Genomic DNA, 6948 nt, shown 5'->3' on the forward strand with positions numbered 1-6948 from the left:
TAGATAATAAATACACACTTTACAATGTGCCATAGGCACGGGCAGAGTTTACAGGGGATTAGGGGCATGGGACAGGGCCAAGGGCGCCACTGTCAGGAATAAACACTTTTAGAACTAGCACTTGGTATAATTAGCACTTTGTAGGGTTAACCCTTAGCACATAGAACAATTGTAGAACTAAATAGAAAATAAAGCACACAACCAGTAACCACTGGTAGCAGATAATTACCACCTACGCAACCCTAACCACCTTAGGAAAATATTACGCAGGGAACCAGGACCTCACTAGCAACCTCTGTACTAGGAAGAACAACCATCTAAGTATCACTATACATTTAGGGGTATAGGCATGAAAACATTACACATGATGCATACAAACATTCAGAGGTGTAGGGAAAAACACATGACGCATAAAAACACATTCAGAGGTGCAGCAAAGGACAATTGCGCAGAAATCACATAGGCCACAATCTGTGACTGTCCCAAGGCCAACTAGCCTCTCTGGGGCTGAAACGCCCTGTGTCCCAATGTCAGGGGGCCTAAACGGAGCAGCTGCCCACTAAGTGCTGGGCAGCTGTGGAAACAATGGGGCCAACACGTGGGAGCCTCGCAGGCTCTGTGACCCAGAACAACTGTGGAGCCTGCTGTGGGGGGAGCGAACCGCTGCCAGCCGGGGCCGCTCTACCACCCTGAATGCCCCCTCTGATGGCGGAGTCCCTCTCGGGGGACTTGCAACTCAAAATGCCCCCCCAAGAGCCCTCCGTGGGCTTTAGGAAAATTGCGGGACGACAGAGGAGCGGCCCGCTGCCAGCCGGGGCCGCTCTGCTATGACCAATGCCCCAAGCTCGTGGGAGTCCCTGCGGGGGGACTAGAAACAACAATTATGGCCCGGAGCCTCTCGTGGCCCCTAGAAGGAATGGCAAGGAGTGGAGCGGCCCGCTGCCTTCCGGGGCCGCTCTACACTATGAGCCCTGATGAGACGCCCGCACTCACCGGCAACAGGGGGGTGGCGTCTCCGTCGGGCTCCCTCTTCTCCCGGCAGCTCTGCTTAGCTTCGGGACTCTCTGGCACCGGGGAGCCTCGCGCCCAGTCGCACTCCTCTCGCGGCGCGTCGTATGGAGGCGGGGTGGGCTCCCGTCTCCCTTCCTGCTTTCCTGGGGCAGCCAATGGCAGCGCGGCGATTCTTCCTCGGGCAGCCAATGGCAGCGCGGCCCTCGGGCCAGCCCCTAGGCTCCGGGGGCGCCTTAACTCATGCCAGCAATTCCTCAGGAAAGTACGGGGTAGGCTCCCGGGTTGAGGCAGGAATAAAACGGGGTGAGCTCCCTTATATAATCCCGGACACAACGGCCCTGGGGGGGTGGGCACCTGCCAGGGGCCCTCGTAGGCAGGAACACGGCAATATGCGGCGTGGGCAGCCGCCAAAGTGAAAATAAAGCGCTCTGAGTGCTCGGGCTCCAGAAGGGTTAAAAGTAAAGCGCTCTCATGCGCTAATGCCCCCAAAGTTAAGCAACAAGTCCTTCTGGAGGTGTGGGGGGCAAGGCTGGGCCCAGGATCCAGCTCACAGGGTCCTCCTAGGCACGGAGGCAATCCCCAGTGGCAGTTCTCCTGGCGCCCAGCAGCAGCAGGCCCCCTCCAAAATAAGATCAGCAAGAGAACATTTTGTAAGAGGTCACAGCCTCTTTTTATACACTAAATCCCTTTGTCTTTGTGTGCAGGGTGGGGGGAAAACCAGTCGCAGCTGGTTTTGGAGCACTCTGATGTGCTCAGCCCCTCTCACTGTTCACTAGGCAGGCTAGGGTCATCAGTCACACCACAGGGGGTGGAGCCAGCATTGTGTGGGGAAAGCCCAGCCCTATTCATGTCCCAGGTGTACCCCTCCCTCACATTACACATGCAGATCTTCCATTCACCACCGGGGCAGACCAATCCGGACTCCTGGAGCCTGGCACACCAGCCCATCACAGCCAATCACAAGCCAGCACATTCACTGCACAGGTACACCAACTTCTAGATGTGGCACTTCCACACTAGACACATTCACACCGCACACATTATCGAGCAGCATTCAATCACACGAGTCCGCACATACCAAACTCGCACCTGCACTCCCCACGCATCAGGAACTACCAGGGACACATACATTCCCCATGCATTCCTATGGGAGAGCAGGCCAACCTCACCACACGCACAAACTTTACGCTGGGACACAGTGGTAAAGTGTGCAGAAACCAAAAGTCACTATCACCAGGTCACATACCAAAAGCAAAAAGTTCAGGGGTGAACCTGCCAGAAGGGCCAAGTCCAGCACAACACCCTTCCAGCCAAAACGCAGGGTAGACCAATCACCACTGTGATGGGCTTCCTTGCCTGGGGCGATAGAACACGGACGCGGGTCCGCAACTGCAGGGACACCCTCCTGTTCTACGCCACGGTGAACCCAGCGGGTTCCTTCTAGAAACACTATCTGGAACAACTGGGCTACCCCACTGGTACTCCCAAGCTGTCCGCGGCCAGGACCAGGCCCTAGGCCACCCAGGTGCCACTGGTCCCTGCCTATTCACAGAGCGGGGGTAGTAACCCCTGGTACATAGTAGCCATGCTCCACTTTTCCTGTCTGTAAGACAGGGCTAGACTGCCACTGGTTCTCCAGCCTAGGGTCTACACCCTCAGGTGGACCAGGAGTCTCAGGGGAGGCGCTCCTTCCACTACCTCTCCATCTAGGGTTCCTCCTCCTCTTGCGAGGGGTACCCTTAGAACGCCATTCTTCCAACCTAGGGTTTAATCCCTCAGGTTGCACCGGGGTCAGAGGCGGGCTCTCTCACCCTCTGCACCCCCTTCCAGAGTTATGCACCCTCCCAATTCGAGTGGTACCCCTGGAAGAAGCACTGGTCAGGACGCTGGTTACAGACGTCCCACCCTTCAGGTCAGGCGGATCCTGAACCTGGCCTTCCAACCTCTGGTCTAGAACCTTTGGAGGAAGAACTACCTGGCACTCCAGGACTTCTGGGGATTTAAAAACCATCCCCCTGAGGCTGACACATGACTCATATGTCGTGTGACCGTCTGTCTGGCGCAGATCTCCCGTCCCCTGTCCATCTGACAGTGCGCAAAGATCCCCCAGAACAGAAGTGGTGTCACCATGGTCACTACACGGGAACTTACCCCAACTGGGTAGTCCCTGACCCACTGGTTCTTCCACTGGGGAACACATCCCCCATTCACTCCTCACTTCGGACTCCTGTGCCCTCTCAACTGGAGTAGCACTGCCGGACAATAGAACCACTGGAGCTCCACTTACAGATGCTCCAGGTCCTCTATACACTGGGAGATCCTCCTTAAATGGACTAACAGGACAGCCTAGGTCCCCAACCTGGTGTTGCCTAAAGAAACCACCCAGGTTCTGAGTCAGGGCTTCGGGCATCTGGGGACTCTCAGCTACCCACTCACTCCTGCTCCACTGAGATAGGTAGTAAGCCTCTACACCCCCTCACTATACTGGGACCTAGCTGGGCTATTCTGAGCCTCTTCCACCACGCTGTGCTGGAAGATCCCTGAACCACTACTTTCGGAATCACTCACCAATGACTCCTCAGAACCTCTAGCACTTTCTAAGCGGTCTGCTTCCTTTGCAAGGAACTCTGGATTAGAAAACCCACATCCCAACAAGTGTTGGCGCAACCCTGGCAAACAACAACTGAGCAGGTGCTCTCTGAGAACCAGATTGAACAGCGTGTAAAAACTCATCTTCCGTGTGAAGCAGCACCCAATCAAACAGGGCTCCATGACAGTCATCCTCAAACTCTTCCCAAGACTGGTGAGACAGTTTCCTACTGCACCTGAATTTCAACCTATACTCCTCTTCTTTGGAAACAGGTACCATACTCTGGGAACTGGGAATGGGACTTCCTGCACTGAAGTATATATTGCTGCCACCACTGGACTCAACCCTCCCTGGGGAATCCAGAAAATGATAACTGCATGCAGGGGATAGTCTAGCCTCCAGAGCTAATTTCTCTCTGGTGAAGGCCCTCTCAGCCTCCTCTATCCTCTGCTGCGCTAAGACCCTCTCAGTCTCTAGCTTTTGTTGCTCAAGGGCCAAAGTCTTAAGACTCAACTCATGCGCCCATAATGCCATTTTCTCCTCTAAGGCTAACCTCCTATTCTCCTCTGGGGACAGGGAAAGGGATGAGGCACTGCCTCCGCTACTGGACCCAGCAAGGGACTCCCTATCTATGGGGTCTTCTCTATCTGCTGGTGCCCATGCAGTGTCATCATCTTCAGACTCTTCAGGGCCCCCCACATACCCACCACCCTCATGGTGTGAGGCCCGGGCCCTCTCTTTCTCACTGTCCTCACGTTCCCAGTCATCCTTCTGCCATTGGATTAGGCTATCCCTAAGCTTGAACTGGGTGTCTGTCTCATTCACTGTGATGTCTCTCTCCTCACAAAACTGTACCAACTTATGCATACTGTACCTAAACAGACCACAGACGTTAAAAGAAGATTCCATCTTGGCAGGATGCTCACAGACACGTGCAACACAGGGGACTTAACTGTCTGAGCTGAAGCAAGAGTACCCAATTCACAAGGTATTCAGCAAGCTCCCTATCCCAGAGAACTCACATTCACTTGTCCAGTGCAACACACTATTCATCCACACACAACCCCCCCTTGGACTGGTAAGGCAGTTTCTACCACCCCTGATTTCTCAACCTGACCACATGTGACACAGGTACCAAACTCTGGGAGCAGGGCGGGGAACAAATGTACTAGACACTATTATGCTGCTACCACTGGATCCCACCCTCTGGTGAATGCAGAAAATTCAGACTGCACTTAGGGGATAGAAAACCACCCAGAGCTAGGGACACCTAACTCACAGTGCACAAGAACCATATTTCCCAAGAAATGACATTTAGAACAATTAAAAAAAAAAAATCCCCAAATTGTGATTTGTCTAAAATGCAGAGTTTTGTGGTGCAGCCAGCTGTCGCTGTGGTACTGCGCAAACACAAATCCGCATCCCTTCCGCTGCCTTCCAATGTTAGAAATGGGATTTCCAGTTGGCTGAGGCTTGTGCCAAAGCCAGGCAGAAACCCCCACTCTAGTCAGGGCAAGGGAGTTACACGCCAAAGATAACCCCTGCTCACCCTCTAGGCAACGTGGCGCGAGCAGTAGGGCTTATCCCAGAGGCTATGTAAGTTAAGTGTTTGCGCACGCACCCCCAGCAACAACACCCAAGGCCCACCACAAAGGAAACTCCACGCAAGGTTATATATAAAAATAGCCTTTGTATTGTACAAAACACATTAGATAATAAATACACACTTTACAATGTGCCATAGGCACGGGCAGAATTTACAGGGAATTATGTTCATGGAACAGGGCCACAGGCGCCACCGTCAGGAATAAACACTTTTAGAACTAGCACTTGGTAGAATTAGCACTTTGTAGGAATAACCCTTAGCACATAGAACAATTGTAGAACCAAATAGATAATAAAGCACACAACCAGTAACCACTGGAAGCAGGTAAGTACCACCTACGCAACCCTAACCACCGTAGGAAAATATTACGCAGGGAACCAGGACCTCATTAGCAACCCCTGTACTAGGAAGAACAACCACCTAAGTATCACTATACATTTAGGGGTATAGGCATGAAAACATTACACATGATGCATACAAATATTCAGAGGTGTAGGGAAAAACACATGATACATAAACATACATTCAGCGATGTAGGGAAAAGCACATGACGCATAAAAACACATTCAGAGGTGCAGCAAAGGACAATTGCGCAGAAATCACATAGGCCACAACCTGTGACTGTCCCCAGGCCAACTGGCTTCTCTGGGGCTGAAACGCCCTGTGTCCCAATGTCAGGGGGCCTAAACGGAGCAGCTGCCCACTAACTGCTGGGCAGCTGTGGAAACAATGGGGCCAACACGTGGGAGCCTCGCAGGCTCTGTGACCCAGAACAACAGTGGAGCCTGCTGTGGGGGGAGCGACCCGCTGCCAGCCGGGGCCACCCTACCACCCTGAATGCCCCCTCTTATGGCGGAGTCCCTCTCGGGGGACTTGCAACTCAAAATGCCCCCAAGAGCCCTCCGTGGGCGTTAGGAAAATTGCGGGACGACGGAGGAGCGGCCCGCTGCCAGCCGGGGCCGCTCTGCTATAACCAATGCCCCAAGCTCGTGGCAGTCCCTCTGGGGGGGGGGGGGGGACAAGAAACAACAATTATGGCCCGGAGCCTCTCGTGGCCCCTAGAAGGAATGGCAAGGAGTGGAGCGGCCTGCTGCCTTCCGGGGCCGCTCTACACTATGAGCCCTGACGAGACACCCGCACTCACCGGCAACAGGGGGGTGGGGTCTCCGTCGGGTTCCCTCTTCTCCCGGCAGCTCTGCTTAGCTTCGGGACTCTCCGGCACCGTGGAGCCTTGCGCCCAGCCGCACTCCTCTCGCGGCGCGTCGTATGGAGGCGGGGTGGGCTCCCGTCCTCCGTCCTGCTTTCCTGGGGCAGCCAATGGCAGCGCGGCGATTCTTCCATGGGCAGCCAATGGCAGCGCGGCCCTCGGACCAGCCCCTAGGCTCTGGGCGTGCTTTAACTCATGGCGGCGATTCCTCGGGAAAGTACGGGGTAGGCTCCCGGGTTGAGGCAGGAATAAAACGGGGTGAGCTCCCTTATATAATCCCGGACACAACGGCCCTGGCGGGGTGGGCACCTGCCAGGAGCCCTCGAAGGCAGGAACACGTCAATATGCGGTGTGGGCAGCCGCCAAAGTGAAAATAAAGTGCTCTGAGTGCTCGGGCTCCAGAAGGGTTAAAAGTAAAGCGCTCTCTTGCGCTAATGCCCCAAAGTCCAGCAACAAGTCCTTCAGGAGGTGGGGGGGCAAGGCTGGGTCTAGGATCCAGCTCACAGGGTCCTCCTAGGCAGGGAGGCAATCCCC

This window comes from Lissotriton helveticus, chromosome 10, assembly GCF_964261635.1.
Source record: "Lissotriton helveticus chromosome 10, aLisHel1.1, whole genome shotgun sequence".
Lineage (NCBI taxonomy): Eukaryota > Metazoa > Chordata > Amphibia > Caudata > Salamandridae > Lissotriton > Lissotriton helveticus.